This window comes from Octodon degus, unplaced genomic scaffold (genome assembly GCF_000260255.1).
Source record: "Octodon degus isolate 3935 unplaced genomic scaffold, OctDeg1.0 scaffold00016, whole genome shotgun sequence".
In the NCBI taxonomy this organism is placed as follows: Eukaryota; Metazoa; Chordata; class Mammalia; order Rodentia; family Octodontidae; genus Octodon; species Octodon degus.
This window is the reverse complement of record NW_004524592.1, coordinates 5,076,045-5,088,940: the sequence shown is the minus strand read 5'-3', so window position 1 is coordinate 5,088,940 and position 12,896 is coordinate 5,076,045. Positions and strand designations below refer to the sequence as shown.

At 43.6% G+C, this 12,896-nt stretch overlaps 1 protein-coding gene and 1 pseudogene across 5 annotated transcripts in view; one reads left to right on the top strand and one right to left on the bottom strand.

Moving 5' to 3' along the window:
* Window positions 1-12,896, bottom strand: part of Erbb4 (erb-b2 receptor tyrosine kinase 4) — a 1,229,537-nt gene that overhangs the window by 149,705 nt on the left and 1,066,936 nt on the right. The gene's annotated exons all lie outside the window — the stretch shown is intronic.
* On the top strand, window positions 10,507-11,945 carry LOC105741579 (annotated as a pseudogene). Its single transcript, XR_002820112.1, has one exon. The product of XR_002820112.1 is annotated as a transcription factor E3 pseudogene (transcript).

The window sequence follows — 12,896 nt, the reverse complement described above, 5'->3', positions numbered from 1 at the left end:
TTTCAGGTGCTTTGAAATTCCCTGGACATCTATTATGCAGTATTACCTATTTATGAGATTAAAGAATACTATTATCAGACTATTCCTAGAAAAAATGCCAAAGGTTATCTCTGCAATTTTCATGAGAAATACTTGTAAAATGTGACCTTATACATTTTATTTTGGGATCTTTGCCTCTCTCTTCATGAATTCCTTAATAATGTAGCTAGGACTGGTCCCCATGATTCAGATCTATGAGGATTCCCTGAAAAGAACTCTGTCCTGTAAGATCTAACAGCTTCTAACTTGAAGACAAAGAAGGGCATCAGGAGATAGTTGTTATCACAAGCCCAAGAAAAGAAACCAAGATAACCCTAGAGTAGGGAGAATAACAATGCTTTGGCAGTTTCCCCGGTCTCAGTCACTCCTTGTTAGCTCCTTACAGGAACAAACAATTAGTACAGGCTCAGACCACTAAAAATATGAGAAAATAGCTACCATTTGTTTGAGGGTTGTATGTAAATGAAAAATTTGTCTCAGTTTTTGCATTTATTATATATATATATATATATATATATCCCAAAAATAATGCTGATGTCTCAATAAAATGGAAAGAATCGAAATGCAATCAACTGAGAAAGGTAACGCTAATTCTACCAGATCATAAAACTGTGGTTTAATATATGATTAGTGTTTTATGTTTTTCCATATTTTCTAACATGAGTACATGATAGGAAATAAAGTTCTGAGTATATTCAGGAAATTGAATTAAAGAAGTAGACGATTTCCAAGTTTAACAATGAATTCACGGAAATCGTTAGTACCTGGAAACTTTGTGCTTGATAATGAAATTGTTAATTCACTCATCAAGCAAATATTTATTACATATCTCAAATGTTTTAATCTTTGGACTAAAGACTGAGTATGAAATATATACACTGTTCCTATTTCCAATCAACTTTAGTCTAGCATGAAGACACAACAAATTATTGTAATAAGCATTTAGAGGAACTTTGATAGAAATATGCATAATTTCCAGGAAAGAATGAAAAATGAATTTGTTCTTCACTGGTGCATACAAGAAGGCTTCATACACCAGGTGAGATTTTACTGATTATTAATAAATCGAAAAACTGCTTCAGCATGGGGACAAATGTCCCAGGGTATTTCAGGCAGAAAGAATCATCCTTGACACAGGCAGGGGCACACTCAATAGAGGCTTGGCTGGCCTCTTCTCAAGGCCTACAGGCTTGGGGGGTTTAGCCGATGTCAGATGTCAAGGAAATTGAAAGAAAAAGAAGGTTCTGAAGGGTCTTAACCACCATCCTTGAGAATCTGGGCATAGTGATGGAGGCCGCTTGTTAAAAGGGGTGAGCTTGAAATACTAGGAGATCAAGTAGGTCACTGTGGTATGACTTCTGGAGAGAGGTGATAGCATGGAAGCACTAGGGAGTAAAGCTATATATCTTGGAAACTGCATAGGCAGTGTCTGTCTATCTATCTATCTATCTATCTATCTATCTATCTATCTATCTATCTACCTATGCTTATGATTAATATTAAAGCACTGACTTGCATGTCCATGTGGGCCTTGCTTGCAGGTTGTAATCTCATTCTGAAGACACACTTTTCTCTACTGTTGTGCAAGGCTCCGGGTGAACACGATCCAGTATAGCAAGGCAAAGAACAATTGGCTCAGTCTGGGTCACCACTCTGAGGTATGGTCCTGGAGGTCTCTACTGTGCCATGCATTTCTCTTTAATTGGTGGCTTTTGAAGTTCCATAAGGATGGAACCAGATGGCTAGAACAGAGCCATGGGCAATATCCGGGTCTTTTAAGGCACTGTGTAGTAACTGCTATGAAAAATCATCTAATATTTCCAGCCATATCTATAGGAAACAAAATAAATTTAAGCCTTGCTCTTGGGATCTCTTTTGTGGTTTTGTTATGACTTCATTTCACTCTTAATTACCTAGCAAAAAAATTACTAGGAGAAAAAGAAACTTAATAAGAGAGAAATAAAGGCTTTCTTGTGTTATGCAGAGTATGCAAAGAATTATCCCATCCCTAGAGGGAAGCTATTGCAATAAAAACAAGAATCAGTGGCACTGAAGCAAATTACACAGAGGCACTCAAGAGTAACAGGGGTGTGGCCAGCTCTGCTCACTGACTGTTCCCACTAGGGCTCTGATGCTAAGGGACGGGCTTGTAGAGCGTGAATCTGCTCCTTCAGCGTAGCCAGTTTTTCCATCTTTGGATTGATTATGAATTGTTCTGAAGCACCCTTTTCCTTATGGAATTTCTAAAGAAAAGCATTTTGGGCAATGCATCTGTGCTAGTAAAAGTCATTCACTTACACAGAGAAAGGCGGAAAATTGGGTAGAATATCTCTGCCTAACCAATGAAAACACAGTTAACACTTTCCATAATGTTTCAAAGACTGCATTTGAATGAATCTACATCATAGTAGGAACCAATAACTTTGATTCTAACACAAAATCTGTATACTTTTGCCCATAAAAGTAAGACTGAAATCAATGATACAGGAGTACGATTGCTAATGAAGCAACAAGTGACATCTTTTAGCTCTGTGGTGCTTTGGCTTGACTATGCTGAACAAATTCTGCTGCTACGGATTCCTTTTTTTTTTTTCCCATCTAGAAAGAAAGGTTTTTCCTTGATAATTGCCCATATCTTGTCTAAACCTAACATTCCACAATGTCACAAATGACACAGAGGATATTTTCATGCATGAATATTTTTGGCTAGACAATATTTTCTGTTTGTGGATTTTAGTTTTTTCTGTATTTTTTCGAGTTGGTCCTTGGTGATTATAACATAGAAGAACACTTTGTCTAAATGAATGGAAGATGATCTCGAACATTTACATTATTTCTAGCAAGCCACTTGATTTGTATAAATTGTAAACAAGCTAATCATTATACATACATAAATTACACAGAAATCCAAGGCATGCATTATAGGGACATTTACAAAATATTTGTACTTTTTAATTTCATAAAAGTATTTGCTATCACGACAAGGTTAATATAATATAAAAATGGGAAAAGTAAATCTTACTTTTGATGTCCTCTCTGTTGATAATCTGTTGAACAATGTGAGTGGAGAGCTTCATATCTAGGCAGCCTCTCAAATCCCACTTTTATTGAAGAGCTTTCCATGAGATACTCTGCACTACAAAACTACATTTTTTCAGCTTTGCTTGGTCCTATTATAGTGGTGTAATTAATCTCCCTCACCCATCACACCAGGAATATACAATTTTCATTTTCTGTAATATCTCCTATTTATGTTTCTCTTAGGATTTCTCCTAATCCCTAGTACTGATTATGGGCATCCACATGACATTTGGAGTAAAACTGCATAATTACTATATGCTTTGGTTTCACACCCCCATACAATAGGGATAGTAATTCTCTGTGTTAAGATCTGAATACAATAATCCACAGAAGCCCTTGCACTCAATAAGAGTTCAACAAAGGTTAGTTCTTTACTCCTCTAGATGGGAAGTGAGATCAACCCATTAAGCCTGTCACTGAATTTGTTTCTCCTTGAAAACACCATTACAGAAATAATTTAAAGATGAGTACAATGACTCCATATAAAGGTTTACTTCACTTGTGCCTATTTGCATAGCTATTGAGGATTTTCAAATGTATTTTTGTTTGCAATCATTGAGATGGTAAACTAGCTATAATTCTTGGATGAATTTGAAATTGTTTTATCAGACAGAAAGTTTTTAATACAGGTATGAGTTTGGCACTGGTTTTAAACATCTCAATTTATTTATGTTGTCGTTAATTTACTGTTAAAAAATTCCCACCTTCCCTAGAAGGCCACATTCCAGTCAGCCTTTCTTCTATGAGGAAAAGTATAGATTTCTTTCAAGATCCCCGTATCTTCCCACTTCCTTCAACTGTCTGTAACTCAGTGGAGCCGGACCAGTTTGAATGGACCTGCTTATCCTGGAGACCAGAGATAGCAAGTTATACGAAACAAAGCAATATAGAAGCCACTAGAGTGCAGAGACACACATCTATGTTGTGTGTATAAAGTTGGAAGCAATTTTAATAGAGTGGCTACTTTTACTACATCAATATTGCATTACTTTAATTTTAACCTAGAGTTTGGAAATGGGAGTTTTTACACTAAAATATTATCTTTTATTCCTTATGTTTCTTAGATTACATGGCTTACTCAGGGTGTAATATTTAATTAAACATCATTAATGCACGTGTGTCTTGAGAACTGCTTTGCAATCTGAACCCATCCATTACAAGATCATTTAGTTCAAGAAAGTTATCTCAAAAGAGGAAATTTAAAGGGAAGCAAGAGTTTGTGATGGAGAGAAATGGGAATGTTTAATTAATCCACAACATAGAAAAGTGATTTAAAAGCCATGTCCACTCAGCACGGAAAACGCAAAAGTGTAATGCAATAATACATAAGGAATATGCGAGATTCTAAAGTTGGCCAAAAATTAACGTTATAAAAAAGTTATTTCTGAAATAAACAAACTTTGAGATAAGGCAATGATTTTTTTCATTAATGTAAAATACAGTCCTTAGTTCAGAGAAAGATTTTGGTAAGTGGAAGTACAGTTTCTATCCCAAACTCATCACACAGCTGTGTGTACGCTTGAATATTAATACATCTAAGATAGGTATCAGGAGAAAATGTTTTGAATTAAGGATTCAGTTGTCTTACTTGAAATTCTCTTCTTGTATATAATAATCACTGAGCTTAGGGAAATTGTAAGGAGTTTAATAACTTGAAAAGTTAATGGAAAAGAAAAGAACAGCTATAAGAAGATTCTAATGTACAGTATACCCATCTGCACCTGAATACATTTCCAAATGTATCCTATTTGCAAAAGATAATAGATTGAAAAATTTAGAGGCCTATTCACCACCACCATCAAAGCAGCTGACAACAGCACCTGACAGCAAATCTGTCTCCTCTGCCCATCTCTTCCATGTGCTGCTGGATTTCAAGAGCCTCTGGCAGCCACATGTTCTGTTGCTCCAGAGTCTCTCAGGATGGGTCTTGCTTATGGTTGAGCCTGGCCTTGAACTCACTATTTAGCCCAGGCTGGCCCAGGACTTGCAGAGGTCCTCCTGCTAAGCTTAGTCTATCAAGTGCTGGTATGATGGGCCTGCTCTACTATGTCTGGATCAAAACATCTACGATTGCCTTTAGTGTTACTTAAAAATTGAAGTATGATGAAATGGCCAAACACAAATTTAAGCAATGTGGGTTTCAGACTATGCTCTTCCAAAGCATATGGGTACCTTACTGTGAGAAAACCGAACTGATGCTCTACACAAACCTCATGCTCTATACATATTTCTGAATGGAACCTAGAAAACACTATGCCAACAATTCAGAGCCAATCAGATCCTACCAGCACTGTACTTAACAAGATGGATTTGGTTGTAGAGGAGGTTTCCATTTCAGTTAAGAAAAGGCAAACAAAACCCTCCCATCCTATGTGACTCACATTTGTCCTCAGAAGTGCACATCTGGACAAAGACCACAAAAGCAACTACATGCACCCTGGATGAACCCACTGAGAATGAGTGGCCATGTGGACAAAGGACAGGCAAGATCAACAAGAGTCTGATTCAGTCAAACCTGACTGGGATTTCTGCTGCCATCAGAACAGAAAGGGTAACAGAGAGCAGCAGCCAGGGGTGCAGAACCAGGACAGGGACCAGCCTTTGTGCAAAGCTTCTATTCCAGAAAGACCTTGACATTTTAGGCTCCTAAAAACACAGCTGATTCAGATAATATGAGGACACAACCAGCAAGGAGAACTAGGGCAGAGACCCTGATAACAGAAACACAGCTTTCCAGGACAAAGACAGAGACCTAGCTACAAAAGCCTGGGTAGAAACAGAAACTAATCCTCCATCCCATGGCAATCCTGGTCACACTCATCTTCACTTTACCTTCTCAGGTATGGGTGACCAGCTTCTTTTATTCTAGCCGATCTCCTACCCAGGCACTGGATGCCCTCGGCTCTTACTCTCTTAGCAGCAGCCAACCACTCAGACTTTGACCATCCCCCCTGGATCAATTCCCTACTGTGCTTTAATTTGGTGAAAGGAGGCAGAAACTAACCCTTGCCTCCACTTCTTCCTGCTTTCCCCACTGCAGCCTGTTTACCATGCCTACTTCCTTTCCTCCATTTCTTCTTCATGGCATCACAGTTGGGCTCTTCTCCTACAGACCCATGGGCTCCAATCTCAGGAACACTCACACAGGCAACTTCCCTTTGGAAGTTGTGCTGGGTTTTAAATTATGTTCAAAATATATTTTAATATATATTAGAAAGCTAAAATTACTTCAATATATTTTAACTCCCTGGAAGAGTATCAGGTAAATGAAGATCATGATCCTGGCCAACTCTCAGAATAAAATTCATGCTACCCAGCAGAGAGAAAAGCCTTCAATGACCACACAAAAACCCACATCCCCCTCTGCCCTTGATCATGCCACACCCACCATAGGCAGTTTCTCATCGGCAGTATGGTCATCCCTGAACTGTGCCCTGGTACACATCCATCCAATTCGGCTTGTGCTAGCCACGAGTGTTCACTACCTCTTTTGTCAACTCACTCATCTTTATGCCTCCATAAATTCTCAGATCAGAAGCCTTTTCTACAGGACAACTCTTCTGGTCTGCTACCCACTCCCAGTCTAACTGCATAAGCTGTTCCTCTTTATCCTCTTATGATGTGAGTTTTGGGTTCTCTGTTACAGTTGCCACTCCATCCCATGCCATGATGTCTATGTGGAGCTCCCCAAAGAGGGGCTTAGTTCTCTGAAAGTAGGGACTATCTTTTATACATTCTCAAGACAGGAAATTAACACTTCTACCATTGCTTCTTCTGGCCTCAAGAGGGACTCTATTCAGCTTGTGTGATGTATGTACATAAAATGCTGGAAATAAGGGGATAGACCTATGGTTTCCTATCCAGTTTTTCTCTACCCTCCCCCCTTTCTGGCTACTGGCTTCTGATATTGCTATGGAAACCAACAGTCATAGAACACAGATTGTGAGCTCGTTAGATTGTTAGCCACAAAGTCTTGGATGGTGAAATCTCTCTCGCATCTCCTCTTCACTCTCGAAGACTTGACAGTGAATTTCATTCTCCTGTCTTTCTGAAGACACTCCTCACCACCCCTAAAGTTTCCTGTGTTGACCAACAAACTCATACTGGCTTTTCAAGTCAATGGCATCCTCGTCACCTAGAAGCAACTCCCCTGAAGTGGAGGACAGTGACTCTGAAGTTGAGTCTATTCTGAGTGTCTCTGTGGGCTACTACCCATGCAAAGAAAACACTTCCTTAGAGGAAAAAATCCCCAAAGACACAACTTCAAGTACAGTGTCTTCGGAAAACCTTGTCCCGCCTATCCAAGGTACTTGGGGAACAGAAAGTGCAAGCAGACGTATAAGCCAACGAAATCTAGTGCAGGACAACCCAGAACATATCTGTAAATTAGGCATTATCATGTCCTGGGACAATAATGACGAATTTGATGAGATGATAGCTCTTGAAAACCTCAGTGGAGGCAAGGGCTTGCTGAACAGGTGTCCTAAAGACCAAACTGAACTTACTGAGGAAAAACTGGGTGATCTAGTGAAACTACTTAAAACATTTGAGCATGTCCATGAAGGCGAAGAAGAAAATGGAAAAGATGACAATAAGAAGCAAGCATGTGCCAACAAAAAAAGTAAAGACAATCAGAGAAATAACAAAAATGATGATTCTGGGTACCCTGAGGTTACTCCAGTAGAAGATGTCAAACTGTGCAACAGCTCTGCGGCACATATGCCTCAGGTCAGTGGCCAAGAATGTCACGTGGGCCAAGATTTGCCCCCCCAAAAATCAGCAGAAAATGAAGATATTGTCCAGGCTCCAGAGATTGTCCCAAAGCCTATGGGAGAGGAACTTGCTGAGGTAAGCATAGAGAAACTTCCCCGACACAGACAGAGGGACAGGCTGGGTGTGAGGGCTGGGGAGGATACCAGGAAGCCTGTAGTAAATGGCTATGAAGCAGGGCTGGGTACTGGGTGTCAGACAAGACTTGCACAAGGTGAAGGAAGATACCAGGAAAGGATTCGGAAAAGCGGTGTGTAAAACTGTACGGAGCACAGAGGGAGAGGCGTGGGTAGGAAAAGAAGGGGTAACCATGCTTAAAAAGAAAGAAGGTTGTGTGTTTCAGTACTAGTGAACACTGAAATTCTCCATTTACAGACAGGCTATTTCTGGGAAAAGGATATAAATTCCATAAATGAGAGTATATCAACTTCACTAGTGTTGGCATCCCTTGTCTAACTCGTCCTCCTTCTCCTAGGCGATGGGAGGCGAGGTGACTGGTGATCCAAACACATGCACTGCAGACACCTACTCAATCTTCTCAGAACAGCTGGAGGAGGACGAGCGGACCATGAGCTGTCTGAGAGTGGGACAGCTCTTCCGCTGGCTCACAAAGAGAATCCTCCTGACTCTCCAGAGAAGACGAGAACCAAACCAGGTTACCGAGGGCCACGAGAAACAGACAATAAAGAGAAGACTATTTTTTAGAAACAAGAGGAACAAGATCCAACCAGAAGAACAACTCAAACATTAAGGACCTAAAAAACATCTTCTAGTCCTTCTTCTTGAGCAAAATCCTGGGTGTATCATTTCTCATTAAGACAAATGTTTATTTTTAATTATTTTGAAAGGTATATAAAAATCTTTATTTTAAATGTGTCATGCTATGTATTTTTTATTTCTAAGATTCTGAAAGTATAATTCAAACATACAATAATATTTAATAAGAAAATTTGTTAGTGAAGTCTGTCCCAATAATTCAAAAAGAATGAATTTGGGTTTTGTTGTATAGTATTTGATTGTTTATCCAGATTTAATTTTACCTTAATTTGATCTTTTATCTTTAATCTTAATTTTGTCTAGTTTTATCAGAAAGTAGCATTTTTTAACTGTAGGGGATAATTCCACTGAGAGTTCCATAAAGCCTAGGAAAATATATGTGAAGAACATTCAGGCTTTCCAGATTGTATTTTAGGATACCTATAAAAAAGGAGAAGTAAGAGATGGAAGTTAAAGAGGAAAATAACTAGAACATAGACTAGTAAAATACAGCTCTTACTCTAAATCTAGCTTGTGGCTTTTTTTTTTTTTTTTTTTTTTTTTTTTTTATAGCTTGTAAGTGAAGAAATGATCTTACATTTCTAAAGAAAAAAGAAAGAAAGAAAGAAATGCAGGGAGAACAGGAATAACTAGACAAGGAAGCAAGAGAGATGGGAGAAACAGGAGGGGTGGACAAGAGAAGGGGGAGGAAGATAAAAGAGTAGGGGAGAAGGGCAGAGAGAAACCAGAGACCCCATCTGAGACATTATCCAGTCCTGTAGAGAAAGGAGGCCAACCTTTGGACTAGAGGCGTTGAAGGTAACAGAAGGTATCTTTTCACGTGGATTTGGAGGGTAAGAAGCATTAGTTAGTGGCCCTAGTATAAAAGAATTAGTGTAAATATATTAGTGCTATTAGAAGTGGTAGTATGAAAAGTATAAATTTTGAATACATATATGAAAGACAAAAGGGTAAGAAACAACATGAGGACGGAAGAGGGGGAGGAGGGCGGTCATCCGGGGTTAGGTGCTGGGGGGTGTCGGTCCGTTCGGGGCGAGGGATGACTCACGGCCCATCCCCTCTTCCCCACGCCGCCCGCCCGCACAGAGCCTAGCGCCGTGGCTTAGCATAGCAGGAGGCGGTTGCGCGTGGGGGGAGGAGGCGGTTGCGAGTGGGGTCAGGGGAACTCTTACTTTGTTAGGGGCACCGGGCCAAGGTACGACCGGCCTGGCAGGGCTCGCCTGGGCCAGGCATCACGTCTCATGAAGCCGAGCCAGCTAGGGACAGGGGTGGAGCCCAGCGCGGAGGGCCCTCGAGCAGTGTTCCTGCTTTTGGAGGAACACAGGTCCGCGGACTGGGCCCAGCTGCTCACGTGCCGGCGCTTGGGTCTGGGCGTGCTAAGTGGAGTTCCCCGGACCTCATCTGTGCGTATCCGGGGACCCAGACCAGGACTGGAGGCCCTTGGCCTAGGCTTGGAGGACAGAGGTAGGGGCACCTGTTTTGGGGAGGGGCACCTCAGGAATCTGGTGGTGGCCTGTCTGAACTGAGGCTTAAAGGAGTCGTAGGAGTGCATTACGGAGGGGCAGGGTCAGAATTGGGGGACCAGGTTGGGTCTAGAGGGGCAGGTTCTGGAGTATCCAGAAACTGCTCTCAGGTCTCTGAATTTGCGGGACTGATTCGAGGCTGAATTTAGAATCCTTGAGTCGCGCAGGAGAAGAGTGAATTTGAGGGGCACTTTCAGCCTGAACTCTCTGCTTCCGGAATCTGGGATTGTTGCTGACAATGAATTAGAAAACATCCTTGATCCAGACAGTTTCTACGAGCTCAAAAGCCAACCCCTACCCCTGTGCTCCGGGGGTCTCCAGGACCCCTGCCATGACGTCATCATCTTCATCGAGGGTCTTGCTGCGGCAGCAGCTCTTGTGGGCTCAGGCACAAGAGCAAGAGAGGCGAGAGCATCAGGACCAAGCCGCAGCCGCTCCTTTCCCCAGCCCTGCATCTTTGTGGTTGGCCTCTCTGCCGGGGGCCACACCTTGAGCCGTCCACCACCTGCTCAAGTGCCAAGGGAGGTATTCAAGGTTCAGACCCACCTGGAGAACCCAGCACGCTACCATCTGCAGCAAGCACGCCGGCAGCAAGTGAAACAGTACCTGTCCGCCACACTTGGGTCCAAGCTGGCTTCCCAGGCCCTCACTCCACCGCCGGGGTCCATGAGTGCCCAGCCACTGCCTGCTCTTGAGGCTGCCGGTGCCATTGGGCTCACAGGCAGTGCTCCTAACAGCCCCATGGCACTGCTCACCATTGGGTCCAGCTCAGAGAAGGAGACTGATGATGTCATTGATGAGATCATCAGTCTGGAGTCCTGTTACAATGATGAGATGCTCAGCTATCTGCCTGGAGGCACCCCAGGGCTGCAGCTCCCCAGCATGCTGCCTTGTCAGGGAACCTGCTTGATGTGTACAGTAGTCAGGGTGTGGCCACATCAGCCATCATATCAGCAACTCCTGCCCAGCCGAGCTGCCCAACATCAAATGGGAAATCTCTGAAACCGAGGCAAAAGCCCTCTTGAAGGGGCAGCAGAAGAAAGACAGTCACAACCTGATTGAGCGTCGCAGGTGATTCAACATAAACGATAGGATCGAGGAGCTTGGCACCCTCATCCCCAAGTACAATGCCCCAGAGATGCGCTGGAACAAGGGCACCATCCTGAAGGCCTCTATGGATTATATCCAAAAGTTGCAGAAGGAGCAGTAGCGCTCCAAGGATCTGGGGAGCCGGCAGAGATCTCTGGAGCAAGCCAACCGAAGCCTGCATCTCTGGATTCAGGAGCTAGAACTGCAGACCCAGATCCACAGTCTGCCAGGGCCTCCCACCCCAGGGCTACTCTCTCTGGCCACAAGCTTGGCCTCCGACAGCCTCAAGCCAGAGCAGCTGGACATTGAGGAGGAGGGCAGGCCAAGCACAGCAACATTTCATGTAGCAGTGGGACCTGTCCAGAATGCTCCTCAGCAGCAGCCCCCAGCACCACCTTCGGATGCGCTTCTGGACCTGCACTTTCCCAGCGACCACCTGTGGGACCTGGGAGACCCTTTCCACCTGGGGCTGGAGGACATTCTAATGGAGGAAGAAGAGAGGGTGGTGGGAGGATTGTCAGGCGGTGCCCTGTCCCCACCGCAGGATGCCTCTGACCCCCTGCTATCTTCGGTATCCCCAGCTGTCTCCAAGGCCAGCAGCTGTCGTAGCAGCTTCAGCATGGAGGAGGAGTCCTGATCAGGCTTTACCCCTCCCCTGGGGCTTCCCCACCCAAGAAAGGAGGACTTGTGAGGATGAGGCTTCGCCTTTTCCCCCACCCTCCTGTGAAACTGCCCTGTCTAGGAATTCTGGGGGAAGAGATTTAGGCTCTGTCCTTGCCCTGTAATAGGCAAGGGGGAGGAGCCATATGTGCCCCACCCCTTCCATAAGGAAGAACCCAGTGCAGGTATTTCAGAGGGAGAAGGTAGGAAAACCCTGAGGGGCCTACCCTTGGCCCTGTAAGGAAAGGAGACACAGGATGATGTGTGATTTATTTTTTTAATGTATTTGGTATAGAGTCTCACTATACAGCTCAGACTGGAATTGCAGGCATGCACCACCATGCCTGGTCTCAGCGGCCAGCTCAGCCAGGAAGTATGGCTGGTGACATTTAGTACTGGGGATCAGACCCTGGTCCCTGTGCTTGCCTAAGCAGGGGCTTAGTTTGCTGAGCTATCTCACCAGTCCTTGAGGTATGACTTCTGTCACCTCAACAGCCTAACCAGGTCTCCTGGGAAATGGTAGGACATTGTTCCATCTTTTCTTTGAGAACCGCCAGTCTAGCCCATCTAGGCACTGGAAGAAGAATCTAGATCAGTGATGGTGAGCCTTTTAGAGCTTTCAATAACAAACACCCTGCTGCAACACATGCTATAGGTTCACCACCACTGCGCTAGATGGAGGGGTCCCATTCCTGGTGGTTTAAGCGCTGCCCCTTCCGCATGTCCCTAGGAACCCAGTTCTGGATTTCTGGGAATGGCAGTCCAGCCCCACCCATTCCCTACAGGAAGAGCCCCAGCACAGGAGTTTCAGGTGTGGAATAAGGAGTAGAATCAGACTACCCCACTTAGAGACCACTGTCCTGCTCTGGCCCTTAGCAGCATCCCACGTAGGCATCCTGCACTGGGGAGCAGTAGTGCTCCCCGCCTTCCCCTAAGACCAACCAACCTGACTAAGGA